Source organism: Cuculus canorus, chromosome 2, assembly GCF_017976375.1.
Source record: "Cuculus canorus isolate bCucCan1 chromosome 2, bCucCan1.pri, whole genome shotgun sequence".
In the NCBI taxonomy this organism is placed as follows: domain Eukaryota; kingdom Metazoa; phylum Chordata; class Aves; order Cuculiformes; family Cuculidae; genus Cuculus; species Cuculus canorus.
This window is the reverse complement of record NC_071402.1, coordinates 7,076,534-7,098,255: the sequence shown is the minus strand read 5'-3', so window position 1 is coordinate 7,098,255 and position 21,722 is coordinate 7,076,534. Positions and strand designations below refer to the sequence as shown.

Sequence of the window (21,722 nt, the reverse complement as noted above, 5' to 3'; positions counted from 1 at the left end):
TTGCCTGCATCACCTTTTCACCTTCTCCTTCCATGACCTCCTGCTCCCACAGATCTGAGCCTGCCTTTGTTTCACTCATCTTTCCTGAATCATTCTCATCACGTCCTGCTCTTTGCTTTCCCACAGGGACTTTCTGGCAACATATATCTATGTATTTTCTTCATTAAAAACATAAGAATTTCACAGAAATAGACATTTGATAAACATTGTTATATTATAAACTGAACTTGATTTGATTTAAAATCAAATCCAGATTCAGCAAACTTGATGACTTTGTGTCAAAGGAGGACCATATTTTATTTTAAAATAAATACATATTTATGATTCTGAATTGACACCCTAAAACTCCCAGTATTTTCACCTTCAGAGATGTGTCTCATTTGCATTAGAAACAATCTCACATAGAAGCATTTTTCTAGGCTCTTTTTAAAATGAAAACACAGGCTTCTATTTTTCCTGTATTGCTATTTATATCTCATAACTTGCGCACCTTAACTTCTCATGTAATAGGCCTGTTTTGTATAATTTCAGATCATACCAGCAATTTATATGAACTGCAATGATTGTTTGTGAAGACAGGGAGTGATTAAAATAAAACTACTTTCTTTATTAATTACGTCAAAGTATTTAATGATGCTCAATGTATTAAGTGACAGAAAAGTAAATCACCTACTGATGCTATTGTTTCAGAAACACAGGTGTAGGAGGCAATATGAAGACAATACACTCCCATCATCTCAAAAGACTTATAATTTTTATTTTTCCTGGCACTGCTCTTTTTCTTCATGGAAGTGAAATGTTCTATGATAAATTCACCATTAAGTTTACATTCTGCAGTTGCTTAACTATATTCAAACATTAATTAAAGAATAGGTTATTTATATTGATGCTAGTAACTCTTGAAGGTATGTTTGTCTTGGTATTACAGTCATTTCAGTTTCCTTGGCATAACTTCAGCAAAGGGACATAAAATAACGATTCTATTACACATGCATAAATCTCATGCTCAGAAAATGTAAGAAATAATTCTACCAAGTATAGGCTACTCAACCATTGCAAAACCTCTACTCTTCTGTCATTTACTTTACCTGAGACATCCTACCTTTGAAGCAGTATTGACAAGAATAACAAAAATCATGCGTGTTTAAGCAGTATTCAGCATCATTATCACAATCATACTCAGTATATACTTAAATAAAAGTCATATGGTCCTGCGTAGCAGTGTTCCTGTAGAGTTCATCTAAAAAGAACACAGGTCAATGCATCGAGCTTGATTTCATGACTGGGAATTGTAGCTGTGTGTACCATAACTAAAATACCTTGTAGGACACTGGAGAATACAGAACGGACTAGAACATACAGTGGACTGCAACCAGAGACACATCTATATCATAGAATCATAGAATCACCAGGTTGGAAAGGACCCACTGGGTCACCGAGTCCAACCATTCCTAACAATGAACATCTGCAAAACTGCAACAAAGGAATCATCCTTTGAAAGCATTAGAAATTCTGCATACCTGCGGTGCATGACACCATCTGACAAGAGTTGTCTTCTCCTAGCCTTTAAGAAACTCTAGTTATCTCTTATAAATACAGTTATTCTCCAGGTTTTCTACCTATTTTCCGTCTTTGTGGATGACAGTGGTGCAGTAACATCTTCAGTAGGGACAACCTGTCAGACACACACCCACAACTATTCTAATTTGGGTGTCATGAAAAACTGCATCAAAAGCTGTGCCTATTTTAGGGATGCACAGTTCTCTGCACTGCTCCACCCCTCCTAGGTGCACCATTCACCATGCTCAAGCTCCTCCTGTGATCCAGGCTTTTAACAGCTACACAGCACAACCCAGTGAAGTCTCCCTGACAGTGTTTCTTCTCTCCTATGAAACAGTGCTGCTCAATAAATACTTCATCCTGATTTAAAGGTTGCTTAAAACTTAACAGTAAATAAATAGATAAATAAACAAAAATCATCACATGTCCTTGCTTTCCAATGAGTAAGCCTGCCCTTCAGATGATGGCTAAGGAATCACCTGAGGACAAGCACAGCTAACCCGTAATGCTGCAAAGAGGCTGAAAGTAATGCAGTTGGATGTTCCCTTTGAACAAAACTTGGCTACTGGCATGCAATCTGTTTTGAGACAGTATCAAGAGGACAGCTCTGACAAATGCCTCGAACTCATTGCCCACGGCCCTACCCTTGCTGTGCTGCAGTGTGTAACAGAGAACAGTGACAACGAAAATGGCTGTCTGGCAGCTATATTCACAATACATTAACATTTTGTCAGAATCCTGCCAGGTGTCTCTCTGGTCCCAATGTGAACCAAGAAACTGCTTTGGCTACATTTGGATGGGACAGCCGCCTCTTCAAAATATCCCATCTGTGGATGGTTTTGCCATACATAATAGTACATAACATAGTAGTAGCATGTTTCACCCCTTTCCAAAAGTATCTTTCATGGCAGAAAAGTCTAGTTTAATCTGCATTTTCCTGGGCCTCAAGCATCTTGTGTCTAGTCCACAAGAAACAGAAGATTCTTATTTCCCAATGTCCAACACAGAGATCATGAACTCTGTTCATTAGTCTTAAGGCAGCACTGCCAAGACTTGGCTCATGCCTTCATTCTGCCTCCGAAAGCACACAGGGATTTCACTAATGGAAGGTCAAATTACCTTGACACCTGTAAAGGTACTAATCCAGCCATCACTGTGTATCCTAGCAGAACCTGCAAGCAGCCCCTGAATTACGCAGAGGTTGAATCATCTCCCTTAGTTTCACAGAAGTTCTCTAGCTGTGGAAACACTCCTGCTTTCCTGCCGGGAGCTCCTGACTTGTCCTTAGATATTGGGGGGGGGGTGGGGGGGGTGGGGTGTGATAGACAAGGGCAGAAATGGGAAAGTGAGCAAAAGCTTCACTGAGAAAGTGCAACCTGAGTGTATATTAACTCATCAGCTCTCTATTCTTACTTACTTCCACAGTTCTGGGTCCTCCACTCCTGCTAAGACTTTGTTGACTATAGGGCAGCAATGAAAAAGACATGTTTTTAGCCCACTTTGGTAGCATTAAGCCTCTTGCCAGCTAAACAGACTGCAGTAAAGCCACAAAATCTGATGTTCAGCCCTGACTTGCAGAAACAGAATTACTGGTAAAGAAACATCATTTTCCCCACTCTGTAAGTGATATTCCTTGGCCCAATAATCTTTTGGGCTGCTTTGGAGTTGATACAAGGCATTCTCTGTAAGCCAAGAGCTCAGTGTTACAGCACTGTAGCAATCCTATTCCCCCTCACTACACTACAGTACGCTGAGCATAGTTTTCTGGATTAAAATAGCCATAAGAACAGTCAAGAATCAGGTAGTAAGCTGCTGTTCACATCAGGGTCCAGGGATCAGAATTGAAGTTAAAGTAAGATTTTGAAGAAAAAAGAGACAAAATGAAGAAGATCTGGGCTGCTATTTTACCAGGCAGCATATCTGTGTAACTTAAAGCATTGCGATGTGAGCCTCTTCCCACCTAATGCATGTTAAACTGAAAACATTGAGAGGAAAAGGAGGATGGCACATATTCAGAGATCAGCTCTCAGATAGAGACAAGCTGTGTTTGTGTTTTGTACAGTATAATTTCAGAGAACAAATCAGATGCCATCTTGCACAATCAATACAGTAAATCCAAGCATAAATCCAGGTCAGTAAATCATCAATGATTTATGTACACAGCTATCAGATTCATCGTATTTACACAAAGTGTAACGCAAAGAGCATTTTAGATTGCAGTCAAGAAGACAGACGATATAGGAAAAATAGCAAGTTGAATGCTACATTTTCAGCTGGAAACTAATCCTGAAACCTTTCAGCTCCTGTTTCAGAGTACTGAAATGAACACAATATGCTCCAATGGATCACAGTATTACAGGTACATCTCTAAGTCAGTCTGCTAGCAAATCAGCAAATTGATAACAGTAAGAATGAACCATAAAGCAGTCTACATACACAAAAAGATAAAATAAATTAGACTTCGCTGATACTGTGTTCTCCAGCTCCAGTAGTAGTAGGCTATAAATCTGCCCATGAACTATTCTTAAATATTCCAATGTAAAATCTGCTACAGCCTATGAGATACACCCAGTGAGACTTACCCATTGAAATATATGAGTTCCCAGGTTTTCCCTAGTTCCTGATGACTCTGCCCTTGGCTGAAGGACTTGGTTGTTCATGAACCAAAACCCAGTTTGGTGCAGAACAGCTGTGTAACCCTGATTCTGTTTCCCTAATAAAACCATTTTTGGGAGGTGGTGGTGAACATGTCCCTCTTTGTGGTGAGAAAACCCAAGAGTTAAAACTGTGAGAGACCAGAAAAGTGAAAATGGGCATAAAAGTAATCACAGAGATGTATTAGCATTCAAGTTCCAGCATTCAAGAGGGGAAAAAAATATTGACACAAAGAAGGTATGAAACCCTAATTAATAAAGACAGACGATCAGGAGATGGCAGCTTAGCAGCATCGGGGATCAGCCTGTTGCAAGGAGCAATGGAGATGAGCTCTTCTTCATCTGACTGATGAGTGTCTTGCCAACAGAAACACTGTGGTGAGCATATTAATGCTTAACCTCATTAAACTCAGATATCTACTGTGTGTATTAGCTAGCAAAAAATTCCTCTTTAGGTTCCCTACATCATGCTTGGAGAATCTCTGTGTGCGCACTAAAGTTGTTTGAATCAAATATGCTGGAAAAAGGGCTACACTCTACTCAGAAAATTGTCCAAACAACCAAATCTTTGTAGCAGGCCATGAAGTCACCTCCTCTCTGTGTCTTATCCCACATGCAGTCACCCTTTTTGTGCTCTGACCAAAAGGCAGGCTAATGGAAGTTCTGGCTCTGAAACAAACCAAAAGGAGAAATGGGCAAGGTAGCAATGATTTCTGGATCACTGCTGCTATATTTCCTCCTGCTATCATAAATGTCATACTTTCAAACAGGTATAGTTTGAAAGGGGCAAGTGTTCCCTTGGCCCAAAAGATCACTGAGCAGTAAATAATATTCGTTGGTTCTGACACAACTAGACACCTTCAAGTACCTTGCAGGATAACGTCATATTTTTCTGTTGGAGTCAAGTCTAATAATTTATTGCTGCATCTCTCAAAAATCTGATGAGAAAGAAAAAATACACAAATCAAGCAGTTTCAGAAAACCAATTGCTATGATGTAAACTGAAAGAAATACATAGCCACACCTGTAAATCTCAAAGTGAGCAAAAAAATCAAAAAAATGCATAACTTAACAGAAGGTGCTGAGATGTTAAATGGTTCAAATACCACTGTAACGTTAGTAGTATTGAACTCAGCTATTAAAAATTGCAAAAAAAACACACTACCCATATTTCTTTAATTTTATTTGTAATGAAGTAAAAGTGTTAAAGACCTGTATAAAGCAAAATAGCCTTTTACAATCAAGATTTATATGATGCCACCTGGCTTTTAATCTATCTCCATTCTCTAATTAACAGGCTGTCACTGAAAGAGAAGAACATTAGTGCCACAAGACAACAGTGTCATCTCCTACTGCAGAATAAAACTTGAAGAAAAAAAAAATAAAGCAGTCATTTAAAATAAATCAACATCCTTGGCCAAGTTGGCTGCCTGCATGGCAGATATTTATTACCTCACACAACCCTTACAGAGGGGCGGTACCTGGCACCAACTGTTTAAAAATAAATTAAGAAAGGTACTTCCAGCAAGAGAAACAAGTAATACTGTTCAATATTTTCTTTCTGGCTAAGGTAGAAACAGTCTCTTAAGCAGAGGGAGCACAAAACAGAGATTTGTTTAAATCACAGTAGTCAGCCATGAATTCTACCCTCAGTCAATTCTAGCGTCAGTTTAACAATATATGTTGCTACTTCATTTTTATTTCATTTCATATTTCATTTTATTGAAGAAACACACTGCGTTATTTTTAAGGGCCAGTCATCTTGGAAATCTCTTTTTTTCAGGCACAGAGCGCTCAGCTCTTTTTGGGCTTCAGTTGGTAGCACTTCAGATGTGATTCTACAGTCACCATGACCAATAAAAAGCATAAGGCACTAATTTTTTTCTGCTGTGAGGCCCAAATCCATGGGGCTAAGCATGGATTAGCCCAGCTTCTGCTCTTCCCTAGAGGAGGCAATGCACTCTTAGAAAGCTCAGATGTTATCCAATTTAGGCAGAAGTGGCTCCTACTGCACATACCATTGTCCAACCTAGACCTGCTGGCAAGCACGTGTTTTCAGTGCTCAGCAAACGAACCTGATAGACAGTCCACAGTCAACCATCATCCAAACATTCACATACACTTTTAAAGTCAAGTGTATTTGAATTTACAGAGGCTGTATTTTTAACCTTTAAACCAGCAAATATAGGAATCATTCAATCTGTTCTTCTGAAAATATAATTTCAATTGACAATTTTTTTTGGAGGGAATTAAGTGCAATATTAACAAGTATGGCATTGTAGCTACTCTCAGGCTAAATCTGAGAGGATTACAAAGTTTAGCAAAGGTCATAGATCTCCCACTACAGACATTTGTGGTTTCCAAGATAAGACCAGAGGGAACAATGCAATCATCTATTCTGAGCTACTCTCTGATGTTAGACTTTTCATTCAGTGCAGCAGGGAAAACCCTTCTTCTTTAGTTTGTTCCTGCCTTTGAATTATTTAAACTGTCATTGAACTAGGTAAAATATTTTCCAAGAGATATGATACTGACCTTATTTAAGATTGTATTTGGGCCAACTGAGTCCAATGTTTCATATAAAGAGCTTTAAAAAGTAAGTGTTCATGATCCTTTCCCCTCAGTTTGTGTGGCAGTTTTCAGCAACAATAAAGAAAGAACCTCATCTTCAAGCAGTGGTTTGAGAGTTCAGCTTTGTTGTCGTAAGATCTTGCCCTGACTTTGACGAAAACACCATCCACTTTCCTAGAGAAAAACAAGGCTTCCAGTTCTTCAAATCTCAATGCCCAGCATCTCTCACAACAGTCAGAACAATCCTTGATGCCTGTGGTAACTCTCTCCCTCCATCATGTACAGCATCTGGGTGCCAACTCTTTTAGTTTTACTTATCCTCTACATAAGCTTTATGGGTTTACTATAAAATCATGTTAAAAAGGAAATCCATTCTACAATAAATGTTTATTCTTATGAAGAAAAAAATGCATTTCAATAACTTTTCTTACCTTGAACATTTTTTACCTACACAAGAAAGGATCCTCTGATATTCTGACAGGTCTTGTGTGTGGAGAAAATAAAATAATCTGTTCAAGAGTTCATATGAAACATTACACCCAGCAATTAGATCACTAGTGTAAGCATGCTGGATTTATGCTATGATGCTTTGGTGGTGGGGGGTTCATGACAGGGGTGGCTTCTGAGAAGACACCAGAGGTTGCTCCCATGTCAGAGAGAGACAGTTCCAGCCATCTCCAAGACAGACCCAACATTGGCCAAAGTTGAGTCCATCAGAGTTGTTGGTAGCACCTCTGTGATAATGTCTATAAGAAAGGCTAAAAAACACTTTGTAGCAGCTGTGAGAGGAATGAGAAAATTTGAAACAGCCCTGCAGATACCATGGTCAGTGAAGAAGGAGGGTGTGATGGATGCAGTCCGCATCCCTTAACTAAACCAGCAGCATTTTGATTCAGACCCCAGAGGATGTAAAATCCTTATCAGTAGTCAGGCCAAGAACTCGTCTATAGACAAAACCCATAAGGAGCAGCACAACATAGTGAACATCTTTAAGTTGTGGATAGAAAGAGCCTCGTGCATTCCTCCCCTGTTGTGTTCACTTTGACTACCAGCCAACAACTTTTATCTCATAAATATGACAGCCTAACTGAGCCTTCTTTGACCTCTCCCTGCTGGGCAGTGTGGCTTCATGGCAATGGTCTCCCCTTGCACTGGGACACCTCTGAAGGGTGCTTCTTGAAGCAATAAGATCTCTACCTAATGACAGATTGCTGATGAGCCCCATTTGAATCCTCCCTGGTCAGCAGCTGGTTTGCACCACAAGGGATTCTCCTCTTCAATAGAGATTAGTTTAGCTTAAATAAGTAATATATTAAACAGAATAAATCACTTAGAGTTATAATATTGTGTGATTTAGTATACTGTTTGCTTAGCTTTGCTCACTTAGCATGAGTAGCCAGACTTGCTGAAGCATTAGGTCCCAAGCTGTAAATTTCCACTTTACTTACTGAACGTGCTGAGTCAAAATAGAGACTCTAGATCCAATGTAAATTGAAAGATACAGAGACTTCAAGGATACAGATCATCAACAACAGCTGCTCTAAGATAAGGTAACAATCATTCTGAAAGACAGGCAAGGAATCCAATGAGGAATGAGAAGACCCCAGACTGAAATGTTACTACTGGACCAAACCACCACGTGAGGACTCGATAAATAGTCTGTAAGGATATAATTGCCCAGGGATTTCTTTGTTCATGTCAGTCCTCTCTCTGCGGCCAACTATTTGGCTGTACCACTCTACTAAGTTATTTAGTTTTTGAAATCCAGTATCTGAGAGTCTGCTTCAGGAGACCTTGGATTCAAACTTTGGAGCCAACAGAAATTGACTAACTCCTGTTTTCTGAATGCATAGGCTTTTCCACACAACACTGGACCAGCTTTCCTATGAAACTCTCCAGAAGGTAGAAAATCAGCAGAGGACATGAGAACAGCGAAGATTTAATTTGATTATGAACTTGGCACGCAGTATAACAACTGAAATCCCTGTGTTTTCTCTTTCCTTTGGCTTTGTATTTCTTTTGTTCACCCTTTTTTTCATGTCCATGACTGCAGAGAAACTTCTGACAGTCACTACTTACTTCAGATGTTGGACTTTATCACAGCAGGATTAACTAAATCACAAAGGCAGAGCCCATACAGCATCAATCCACTTCCCTTTTCACATCCCAGAGGCAGATGGCAATAAGAAATGAATTTTCTCATACTGCTAAAGCTTATGCTTTTTCATCTGTGAGAAGGATTTTTGCTTTGGTTCAAGGAAGGAACTGATTTTACAATGGAAAAAGTGAATAAGCTCTACATCAATGTGACTAATATGTTCTGTAAGTTTGTGAAGAGCGGAGATATTTTTTCTATTTTTTTTTTTTAAATTACAGTTGTCAAGAACTGCTTTTGCTTTGCATATAGCCCTGCTCTAAGACACATGTAGATTATTAGCAAGAATTAGCAAGAAACTTATGATGATACGATTTTATCCCACACACAGACTAGGAGCTCCCCTGATACTGTGATGTTTTAGATCGGTGCATTACACATTTCTGAATTTCAGGCTGTCACAGGATTATCGCCTGTGGCAAGGCAATGAACACAATGCAACCAGAACTAACTTTCTCAAGATCTTTGAGATACGGCAAAAGAGGAGCCCTTGCCAGAAAAATGCAATGGAAGGATTGTGCAAGAACAATTTGGAGATAGGAATCCTTTTACAAGATTCCTACCTGAAAGAGGCTTCTTTAGCATGAAACAGTATCACATGCAATCTGTCAGTTGCAGGATGAGGTTAAACCCACTGTTATCTCACTAAGGATACATCATACAGCTGAGCAATATCAAATAGACCCCACAAATACAGGAAAGAACATTTTTAGTTCTGATGGAGATCGAAAAAAATAAGGTTCTGCTTTCAAATGCAATGGAAAGGATAGACATGGAAAATTGTGTCCTCCTTGTGGCTACAATGACAAAAGTAAATTTCTCCCAGACAACCTACTTCGATCCCGAGCAATTATTGGGCTGTACAGGAAAGCTATTGAAAGCTAATCTCAGCATGGACAGACAGCATATCACTCTCAACCTCTTTTTTGTGTAGCTCATACTGCTCCAAGTGATCTTTTGAGGCTTCTACAAGTTGAGTCGCAAACAGACATATGTTAACTAACACAAAAACATTGTTCTGAAGAGAAGTACATGGGGAAAGTAACTTTGACCAACTTCCTGAGACAGAAAAGCTCTTAAATAGACACTTAGTCAGCATTTTCCTTAGTCTTCAAGCTTAATGACATCGTTAAGGGTAATTTTGTGGCTGTAGTAATGACTTCCTCAAAAAACCTATTTATCAAAAACAACGGGATCTATTTTTCGTACTCTTTTTCCCCAGTATGTTCTGGAACTGAAGCATGAACCACACCCTTATTCCTTGCAGACATAAGACAATAAAACCTTATCCTCAATCCTAAATGAGACTGGATTTAAACTGTGAATGACAAAAGGCCATTAAATCACCCAAGTCATTCTGCATTTTTATTTTCCCTCCCATTTGTTTTTCTCTAGAGAATCTCTGAAGCATACCTCACAAGATCCATTGGAATTTAATACAAAAAATAAATAGCCAAGTGCAGTCTCCACATTTCTAGCTATTTTTTTTTCATTATCATATTGGCTAATAATTGTCTTTTTTATTACTGTACATCATATTGATTATGCACTAGATCTTCATATCAGTAATGGGAATGTGGACACCATTTTCCATTACTGAGAGATTTAGTATAAAAGGATTTATGGACAAATTAGATAGCCATGTCAAACTAGTAAGAAGTTGAAGCTATTAAAAAATACTATTAAGTTGCTTTTAAAAAATATATATTTTTATTAAAGTCTGTACTGGTGCCTTTATCAAAACAACAAATTTCATGTAGTAGACTATACCTTGTAGTAATTTGTTCACATAGCCGTATGTAGAATCACGGTTTAAGCTTTTGAATTGCTTTTCTACCACAATAAACCTATAGTAATTATTGCTATTTAAATGCAAGTTGACCTTCATGCCACTCACCACGGGCTCAAAACATGTGTTGGTCATTATTATAAAGTAATTGTGAGCTTCCAGCCAGCTGGTCTCCATGTAATGTGACTGTACATGCACGTACTCATTTTAAGAGCTATCCCTCTACTCTCTGTTTACAGAATATCTCTGGTACATGGTATATCTTGTGTTTACTTAACTGTCAGTGCTGTGATTATGCAGATCCAGAGTCTACTGATGAGTAATAATTGAGCCTAGCTGTTCTGTCCAATTTCCACAGAGTAAAATTGCCAAGTTACAGAAGGTAGAGAGCCTAGAACTTAAGTTGCTGGAAAACTGATGCACCTTTACATTATATGCAAGTCAGCCTTAAGCTTCACAATAAAGTCATCTTTTTATGACCATTTCATAGCCTTCTTATTTTTATTGAACATCTTTTCACATCACTAACATCTAGACGTTGATGAAACATAGAGTTTAGTTTTATCTAGCAATTTTCTCTTGAAATCCAAAGAAGCTTTGCAGTCCTACTGTTACTCACTTGCCATGTTCTTTTTCAGCCTGATATTTGCTATTTTTTCTTATGTTACTCCCAAAAAAAAAGGTGAAAATTCACTTTTCTTTTAGCACATTTAACCCTTAATGTTAGAGAAAAAATCTTTCTGATGTAATCCCTGAAAGATGAAAGTCAAGATAGAAAAAGATGCCAGTGCAATTTAGGTCTATGAATTTTTAGACTTCAGATTGACAATACTGAAATGAGAGCCTTTTATTGTAGCTGTTTCTAAAAAATAAAATCCCACAAACATAAGTATTTCTGCTTTCACCAATTTCTATCTCTTTTCAACATGCTTGTGTTGAAGCATGTGTGAATGAACATCTTTCATTAGTTAGCGGAGAGGAACAGAAAGCATTGAGGTACAAGCACCAAGAATTCACATCATTAACTAGGCTATGTTTAACTTCAAATGAGTTTGGACTCACTAACTATGAAGTGGATAACTGGCTAAGCAAAGGTGGGATGTTGTGTGAGGACACAAGATTTTCAAGATTTTTCCCAGTCCCAGTCCTCTTCCCACCTCCTTCTTGGAGAAATTAAGGTAAGACTAGTGGTAGAACAGGGAAAGAAAGCAGGAAGGTGCAAGCAGAGCTATTGATCCATCCCAGACTACAATTTAACTGCAAGATGTCTTGCCATAATGATTGGATATTCTGGATTAGACCATATATGTAGTGAAGAAAGATGGAAATTAAGGCCAGGGTAAAAGAACAAATCATTGTGATTCCAAATGCTTCCAAAAGCACAAATGCTATTAACATCTATTCAAATGAATCATGATTTTTTCTTTGAGTAAAAGCAAAGAGCAATGCTATCAGTGCTATTTAAGACACTGACTATGCTGAAAATATTTACAGCTTCTGCATTAGTGCGTATATAAATTGCTCTTGGAACATTACTGTCCTATAAAATCATTCAGGACTCATAGAGCCAATGATAGCAGATATCAAATGCAAAACAAGTAGCAACATGGAAAGTGAATGAGCAAGTGGAGTTCGTGGGTGTCATCTTGAGCAAGCCAAGCAGTTTGCTGATATGACATACAACAAGTGAAGATCTCTATCTGTATTAAAAAACACCCCACTATCTGAACAGCATACTGACATCCACCTCACATTCTGGGAGACAAGTTCTATGAAAGTAATTTTCATACTCGGTGGCTGAGATAAGCTTAGCTTCATGGCCTCAGCATAAGTCAGATCTCACCTGCATTGGAGATATTTTGACATATTGTAGCAGTTCAGATACATTGCAGAATGATAGACTTATCATGATTGCATACAAGATTTCTTTATGACAAGGAGGCTCTATGCTTTTTCCTAAACTCCTACAGTATGTTGGCTGACTGGATCAGCTTTTAAAGAAACAGACTATTTAGGTATAACCAGTGTAGATATACAAATACAATTAAAAGCCTAAACCTTTCTAGTAAAAATCTAGGGCAAAAGTCATATTTCTCCACAGAAAGAACCATAGGCCTATATCCTGGAGAACTGTGGCAAAAGAATTCATCTCACCTGGCTAAAGAGAGAGGTTAAGCGGATAGCTCAGATCTTGAACACAACAAGGAAAGCATTCAAAAAAACAAAACAAAACAAAAAACTAACCAAAAAAAAAAAGGATAATTAACCCCCATCTTCTGGCTGTGTATCTGTCTAAACTAACAATTTACTTGTTTTGCATGAGGCAGCTTCTTGTGCCAACCAAGGACGTACCTTTGGGGACAATCTCTTAGAGTTCAAGAATTACACTTTGCTTGCATAGTGCAACAGAAAGTGACTACTTTAAATGTAGACACCTACTTTCCCAGATTGCAATGGACTTTATATTTGTTATCATATTTTGCCTTCTATAGCACCTTGTATCTCAGCATGGCAGAATACTTTGCAAACATTTAATTAAACCTTGTGATGTCCCACCGAGGTTGGCAGGTAGATGTTACATAATTACATCAGATATTTAAAATTACTTACACACACACAGACACACAAAACCTGATCATTAGGTTAGAGGCACAAGTGAGACCAAAATATGGAAATTTCATTGCCCCTGTCCCAGCCTGACTACTTGAGGACTATCTGACTTTGCAGAACCTTGCGTAGACTGCCATATCAGGTAGCAATAAAGCTGACTGCTAGAAAGGAAGATCAAACAGAGTGTGTTATGGCAGTCTTCCCAGGATTTCAGGTGGCAGAAGTCAGAGTATGTAGCCTTTGGCTTCATTAACTGGTGGACAGAAGGGTATAAGATTATTTTCCATCTCTGAAGAGGTTATGGAAAACCACAGTACCCAAGTGCAGTGTGTTCTGTTCTGGCATTCAGACATCCCGAAACAGAACAGCAAGGTCAAACCCTCGCCCACACGAGCTGGCAGAGCTGTCTGTGTAGCTGCAAGCTGGCATAATACATGTAATTCTCAAACTTTCCCTGAGCTACCAATACATGTAATTCTCAGATTTCCCCTGGGCTGCTGTAATCTGTGGCCACAGCACTTGTTTCACTAAATTACAGAGATGTATGCATCCTTAAACAACAGAAAGGAGGAAATAAAAGCACCAAGATTGTACCTATTCTCTGTGGTAAGGTCTCAGCCCCCTGGCTAATGAACTCAAAACTCATCTGCGGATTTGTCAAGACCTATTCTTGGTAATCTTTGTGCTAACTCATAAAATCCTACCTGAATCTATCCTTTCTTCTCTGCTCCATAATACTTACGCTAACCTATTGGCTTGTCAAGGTGGCTTTAGAGAGCCACTGGACTTGGATCTGCTCACAATGGATTTCTAAATATCTTTGCTTATCTTTAGCTTTGTTTGCCATATTGCAGTGACATGAACTGAGAACTGGCAGTAGATGACAAAGTTTCCTGCTCACTGCTCAAGAGACTTAGCTCTGAATCCCAGCCTAGACCACACTTCTTCTGTCATATGAGCCAAGTAATTTCTCTATCACATACTATGGTACCCGTTCTTAAAAAAAAAAGTGACAACAGATCTTCCCTGCCCTGTATACATGCTCTGACATAGGGCACAGATTAAATTAGTAACATCTTGCACAGGTTCTGGTGAGTTAATGTTACCTAAATGCTGTATTTAGATAAATGAAGAACTGTGAGTGTGAGACAATTTAATTGCTATAGTCTCTATTCTTCCATCTGAGCTTACCTATGTAACAAGGCACTGCAGTGGTAGCTGAAGGAGCCGTCAAATGTTCAGGGCTCCTTGTGAATCTTCCATATTGCCACGCTGGTACAGACTGCTTAAACATCTTAGGAATTTCTTTTATTTATCCCCTTTTTCCTCATAAGCCTCGTTTCAGTAACAACACAGGGAAAAACAAGTCCAAAGTACAGAGAGGAAAGGAACACCTGCCAGATAAACATAAGTGGTACATATATGCATCCATCTGAGCCAAGCAGGGTGGGCAATTAACTAAATCATTTAATCCATCACTCCCAAGCTCTCTCTATGTAAATGTAATTGGGACTTTCTAGTCAATTGCTACGTACAATAGATTTAAAGATCTCTTAAATGAAAAGATTACTGCAGGATTTTATATCTTAAGGGGATTTTATCTCTGCTTGTAGAGGAATTTTTTCAGGTGCTATGTAACAGCTCTGCCTATTCCACAAGCACAGTTTGCATTTGTAGGATGCACTGCAAGCAATTTGGCTAATACACTGCATTTGGAGAAGATCAACAAGAAGCCAGGTAAAGAGTCACAAGGAGTATCTTTTCTGTCACTTCTTAAAAGCTCCAGTTCTGCGTCATCTTGTCCATAGTTTGCAGACGTGTATGTTGGCATTTCTAAGTAAGATTTATTGTAGCTTGCTAAATGCAGAAGGCTGCTTAAAATAACCATCAAGCACTTAGCCTAGCATAGGTTTCCTAAGACCGAAAGGCTTTTTAGTGGAACTAAGCAGCTGCAATACATTTGAAATTCAGAACATTTAAGATCAGGATACCTTTTTCAACAGTCTCTTGCCTTAAATAACCTGTCTAGGGCCTTTAATTGAGATCATAAAGAGTTCTCTGCTGTTACAGCATACCCGATTCTTATTTTTTCAATAGCTTTGGGAAAATCGTGTCCTTAACAGACATGTCACTGATCAGTAAAGCAGCAACTGAGACACTTTCTGCTGGAAATCTCTGTATATACTGCCAAAAAAAAAAAAAACCAACAAAAAAAAAAACCAAAAAGCACAAATAAAATAAAGACATAAAGAGTAAATATCCACTTCCAGAAAGATTTTGTATCTTTCTACTGAGAGAACACTAAGTACCTTTGTTTTGGTTACTCTTAAGAAGGATCAATGCAGGGACCTGTACTCCGTGGGAACTCTCAGTACTGCAGACTACAACATATTTGCAGATGAGGACAGACTTCAGATAGTTCTTTTTTTACCTCATCTGATTTCTTGGAGTTGAACACTGATATAAAGATGAAAAGGATGGGGTTGTTCAGCCAAATGCAAGATTCTCTGGGAAGTATTTCCAGGAAACGTAAATTGACAGGTATCCACTGACTTAAGCTGAGACCAGAAGAGAAGCCAAGATGCTCTGCAAAAGCCATCAGCATGACAGCTTAGACCTGACTCTTCTTCCCACGGATATGAGCTTCTTTAGGATTTTTGGACCATTTCAAACTTGTGGGAAACTGTGTGTGAGAATGCCAGCAGCAGCTCCCAGAAGCCTTAAGGGTATATTATCAGTCCTTGGGAGATTCTCAATTCACCTTTGCAGATCTAAAAGATTCAAGAAGGGCAGAATCTTCCTAGATCCATGTGTTAAGGATGATGCCTCCTTCAGCATTTCCAATGCATCCAGCACCCTGTTGAAACTAAGAAGGAAACACAAGGAGACTACGCCCTCTCCACCACTCCCCACCACCCCACCCGCCTGAGTCTTTTAACAGAGAAGAAAACATCATTCAGAAGGGGAAAGCAAAGATATTTTTCAGCAAGTAGCTAAAACCCAAAATGTAACCTGCTTGCTGCCTGAAATAGGGGTGTGAGGGTGTCTTAACTCAGAGTCTCAAGATCAGTTGACTTGGAAAGATATTATGAGGACAATTGCTGACTATTTACAATGACCCTGAGATATTTTGATTTGCCTCTGAGGACAGGAAAAAAGAAATAAGGTAGTCACAGGGACAAACAGTCCTTTCAGGACATCAGCCTGAAATAGTTTTCACGTAATCTTTATGTATTGCAAAAGTGAAATAAATTTGAGGGACAGCAGAGAGGACGCAGCCATACAGCCTACCATAGGTCCATTGTCTTTCCACATCATCTGTCCAAAATAGCCTTCTGAGGGTTTTATGTCATTTGTCAGTTCCACCTAGACAAACGTCCTGGGGAAGGGATTGAATACAAATTTGCATCCCTGAAAATTCTTCGGAACTATCTGATGCTAGCAGCACCAGGTACTTTCCTTGGTGTCATGCAGAAGGGAGACTGACAGGCAGAGTAGAAAGAAACAACAACGAGTATAATGAAGGTCTGAGGGCATATGAGGCTAAGGTAGAGAAAGCACAGGATGTAATGTGGGAAGATTAATGAATTCCTAAAGAGGAAGGACTAGTGTGTATGCTAGGCAAACTTGAGCTGAGAGTAGCTGGAAAGTTGAGAGGTAAGTCAAAGAAAATCATATTTGGAAGCTGCTTGCAACGATTACTTGTTGATTTTCTCTTAAACCCTCTTAGGTGTACAGCTGCCTGAGGCCAGACCTGTAGACATGAGGTGTAAGATCCGTTTTGGTGCATAACTGCAGGGCAAATCTCTTTTGAAGGAGAGGTATGCACCTATGTGTATATAGAACCACTGGCCCTGGAGGTCTGAAGCTTTCCTAACACTAGGTACTGTGCTAGGCAATTTAATCTCTGTACTGTGAGTCTTTGAGAGCAGAAAAAGCATAACACACATAAACCGTTTTGCAAGTAAATGCATTCAAATTGAGCATTTCCAATGTTAACTGGGGATCTTTTGGTACACAATATTGAATCTGGAATTATCACAGAGAGAAATAATGATGCTACTCGGGTTTTATCTTAGACATCATATATAGAACAACTAGATGGTTCTTCTCCAGGCTCTGGGTGGTCAATGCCATGTGACAGAGCAAGCATAAATCAGGATTCTGGTGATGGCAGCACAGATTTCTTCATGAAACTGAAGCCTTTATGCACACTTTTCTCAGCCTGGCCATAAATATTTCTTTGCATTTATTTATTGCACTGTGGCCTGTGAATTTACATGAAGACAGCCTCAGAAAAGAGCATGCTACCTGCCTTACTCTCTGCAATGGCATAAAAAAGATTTAGGGTAGACAAGAATGAGGATTGAAGGGACAGTACAGCAGGAAGTCTGGTCCTGTGACCAAATTAATACAATGACAGCCACTATGAAATTTGTCTTTTCTAGCAAAATGGGGAGTTATCCTGAAAGTCTCCATGACAACACAGCCCAGCCTTGTGTTACAAGATGCTTATGCAAGAAAGCATCTAAAAGTACAGTGCCTGGGGAAAGCCATCAGGAAAAAAAAATCACACAGTGTTTCAGCTACTTCCCCCACTTTATTCAGATTATTTTCTATGTGTTTGTTTTTTTCTTTTCTGAAACTTCAGATAAAGAACGAATTTTAAATAGACATCTGATTATATCACTGCTTGTTATTTTCAATTAAAAAGATATGCACAGAAATGTCAAATAACATGGAAATCTGAAGAATTTGGGTTTTTTTCTGTTTAAGTGCTAAAACCTTGTAGCTTAATAGATTTTTGATTTCCAGAAGAGCAGTGTTGTTTGTTCATCTCTGTGGCCAGAAGTTCCAACCACCAAAACCACGGTTCTCCACAGCATATGTATCTAAGATATAAGCTATCAGTTTTAGAGATAGTATACTTTAATCCAAGATTTTTCTACAGCAAAAGAGAACATACTTTTGCATCAGATAGATTCTGAAGCATGGTGGGATGCAGCTGCCTACATGGAGATGTATGTTGCCATTTAAGAACCCCCAGGCCTCCCTGCTAGCCTCCAGCTGCTACTCTAGAAGAGACCGGGGCTCCTGCAGGTCTTATATCATATCTGCCACCTCCATGTGAATAACTCAGACACTAGAATATTTTCCATCCAAGTTAAGGACCTGGAGTTACTGGTGTCTGGCACTATAAGAGTCAAGAGTCTTCAGAGGTCAGGATTTCATCCCATAAAGCTTAGCTAACACATACTCAGAGTAAAAATATTATCACTAAAAAAGTCATCAAAGACTTAGTTTAGACCCAATCTCTAGGAAAAGCCTAGAGCTTTCTAACTTCACGGTCCATTGCATTGATTTCAGTGTTACTGTGAAGTTGCAGGAGGTCTAAATCAAGGCTCCAAAGTGCAAAATTAAGGCCTTGGAGTAGCCCTCTTGCCTACGGGCTGGATGAGTTTCCCAGCAAAGTTTTCCACTAGGATCACAAACAAAGGTGGAGCAGAATATTAAAATACATCTTCTTAAATTAACATGGCTAGAGAATTACCCTGCAAACAAATAAGCCAGACAAGGATTATATAAGCTTTAGTATAATCTTTTATCAGAGCTGAGGTGTCCCTAATTAAACTATGGAAAACAGTATGTAATGAATCTGTGAATAAATACCAGCAGGAGAGATGGCAGAGCTAAAGTATACCTACTAGGGAAGGTTTGATCTCAAGAGGAGAGTTAAAAAGAGTAAAATAAGATTGGAATTGCTAGAGTGCCCCAGCCCACCTAACTAGGGGATATCCCAAAACAGAAACACACAAACACCCAGGAGAACACCCACAGACTTCTACCTTTCTTCATTAGCTCTTACCATGCACCTTCATCTCTGGTAATTTCAGTGGAGTGTAACATCACTAAACATTCAAAACATTCGTCAGTTAATGTCCTTTGAAGTCTCTCCTTTCACAGACTACATTTCACTCCTTTCACAGACTACATTTCACTATTTGAAACCACTGCTAACATGCCAGCAAGTTCTACCTGGCATTGCCTTTGATTAAAAGGGTGTGTACAATATGTTGCCAAGTCCAGGAAACCGCAGTGATGAACATTTAAGGTCTATAGAAAAAGTTACCTGAGTTCATTGCAGAAAAGAGAGCACACAGAATGAGTGAACCACTAAACTCCGGTCGAGCCAGATAAATGGCATGCAAAAGATCCACAAAGGCCAAGACTTCAGGTGAGTCAAACAGAATATGAAGTTTAGTCATTCAGCTCCAGGGGAAGGTAGGCAGTTGCTTTCCCTGGGAGCAGCACTGTTTTTCTTACTCTTGTGGAACACCCTTTCACAATAAAAACATAGTATTTTAATCATCTGTTATGGATGCCACCCATCATTCTGCCCACATCCTTTTACTACATAAGCTCTGATGAGATTTCCAGCTTCTACAGTAGTCAAAGTGACAGTCTACAACTTCTGTTCCTCCTGAAAACAATTCTGACTTTCTTCCAGGACAACGTGTCCCATGATTCTCCCAGCATCACTGCAAAAAATCCAAATAAGCCACAAAAAACCTCAACCACCAAAACAAACAACCCACACTCCCACAGACACCCATGCCTGTATGTTCAGTCCCTCCCTTAGGTCTTCAGTAGTTCTCTTCAACATGTTGATACTAGAACTCTGCTTGGAGAAATTTTCCCCCTTCAGCCCTCCTCAGTGGCATTCAACAAATTGGAAAACAACTAATATACTAATTTAGCTCATCTGTGACACCATTGCACAAAACGTTCTGCAGTAGGACCACACATTATAGTTGCACCTTGCAGGAACCACTTAAAGGTACAATAACCCCTTTCGCCTACAGCTTTCTGAAAACATTCCTTTTTCACTGCTGACTATCCTTTCCTAGAGGGTTGGAGGTTAAAAGTATTTTTTTTTCCTCAGACCTTCTACTTTCAGCTTGCTCTCAATTTTCATATATTTTTCTTTTTAAAAATATCACATTTCTGAATTTTCTCACACCTAACAGTCAAACTCACTTGAGCGACTTGAAGACACTATATCATGTCTTAAGATTGTATTACTACAATAATTTATCTCTACAACAATACTCCTCCCCGACGTACTCCCTGGAAGACTTTCTGCTGCTGTAGAAGCAGGAGGCATAAAGATATTTCACCCAGGAAGAAAAAAAGTAATAAATAAGTCCGTGTAGTCTCATATTAGAAAGCTTAATTCTATTTCTATGATTAACCTAACACAACAGTGTGCAAGTCCATAACTTACAGGATGAGTTTACACAAGTCACCGAGCTGGAAAGTCAAGATTGGGGATCAACAAATAAACAGATTACTGTTTTAATTTTATTTGAATAATTTGTTTCAATAAGGTTTTTATTACATCATGCTGCATTATGGATACTAATATACCAGGATCCACAAGGAAAGCTCACAGACTAGCATTGCAATTTCTATGTGCGGCACAGAAGAAATAATTTTTGGAAGCTTCATACAATATGGATTTCCTTTATTTTATCAGTAAATATCTGAAACTGTTACATTTGCCTTGGATAACTAAAAAAATATGATGGTGAGAACAGAATGTCATCATCCTGGGGAAGACAATAACATTAACAAAGTTATAAATTATATGTTATTTCACCTCTCTTACAGTCAGTTTCTGACAGCTGATCTTGACATCTCATTCAATCAGTAGTCTTCAATGTATTTAAATTACAGGAAGAAAATAGCCAAAATTTTGCACAATAATGAACTAACATCAAGACTGACAGACAGCTAGAAGACTTGAAATGTTCCCTTGTATAGATAACAATAATCTGCCACATCTATTTCCAATACTTACTTATTCTTTTATACTATTCCAATGCAAGAAACCATTTTCTTTCTAAATCTGCCTTTCTCTATCTTCATTCTTTCTTATTTCAGATAACTTACCAGTTTCAGTGAGCTTGTTCTTCTGGATGGCGTCTTTTGAAAAAAAGAATACATGCCTTAGAAGACAGAGTGTTTATAGGAGAGGTTCCACCACAATCTAGATTATGTTAAGAGGTGGGAAGGTCTAAGATCCTAAACATGTGCATACATATTCATCTACACCCACAGCACCACTGACAGCATTAGGTGAGGTTGTTTTGCTGTAAGCCGTGGCTCACGTCAAAGCATACAGTTTAGATATATAATATTGAAGCTTAGTTTTGCTTTGTTTCTTCTTCTGAAAGCTAGCACATTAGCATAAGGAGCAGCAATTCCTTTAGACACATATGCATTTAGTACAGCGGTGTTTGAAACTGTGTAATGATGGGGGTACTAGCTGAATAATATTTTACGTGAGTAATGCAGATAACTACATTTTGTGATAATGAGA

General features: G+C 38.7%; 1 protein-coding gene across 5 annotated transcripts in view; it reads right to left on the bottom strand.

Annotated features, from left to right (window-relative positions):
- FAM135B (family with sequence similarity 135 member B) overlaps positions 1-21,381 on the bottom strand; it is a 265,525-nt gene extending 244,144 nt beyond the window's left edge. For 4 of the 5 annotated variants that reach the window (XM_054059779.1, XM_054059780.1, XM_054059782.1 and 1 more), the window contains exon 1: positions 21,293-21,381. The gene's annotated coding sequence lies outside the window, so the exon portion shown is untranslated. The remainder of the gene's footprint in view (positions 1-21,292) is intronic. The other variant, XM_009566206.2, reaches the window with a different exon arrangement.
- Between the last annotated feature and the right edge of the window lie 341 nt (positions 21,382-21,722).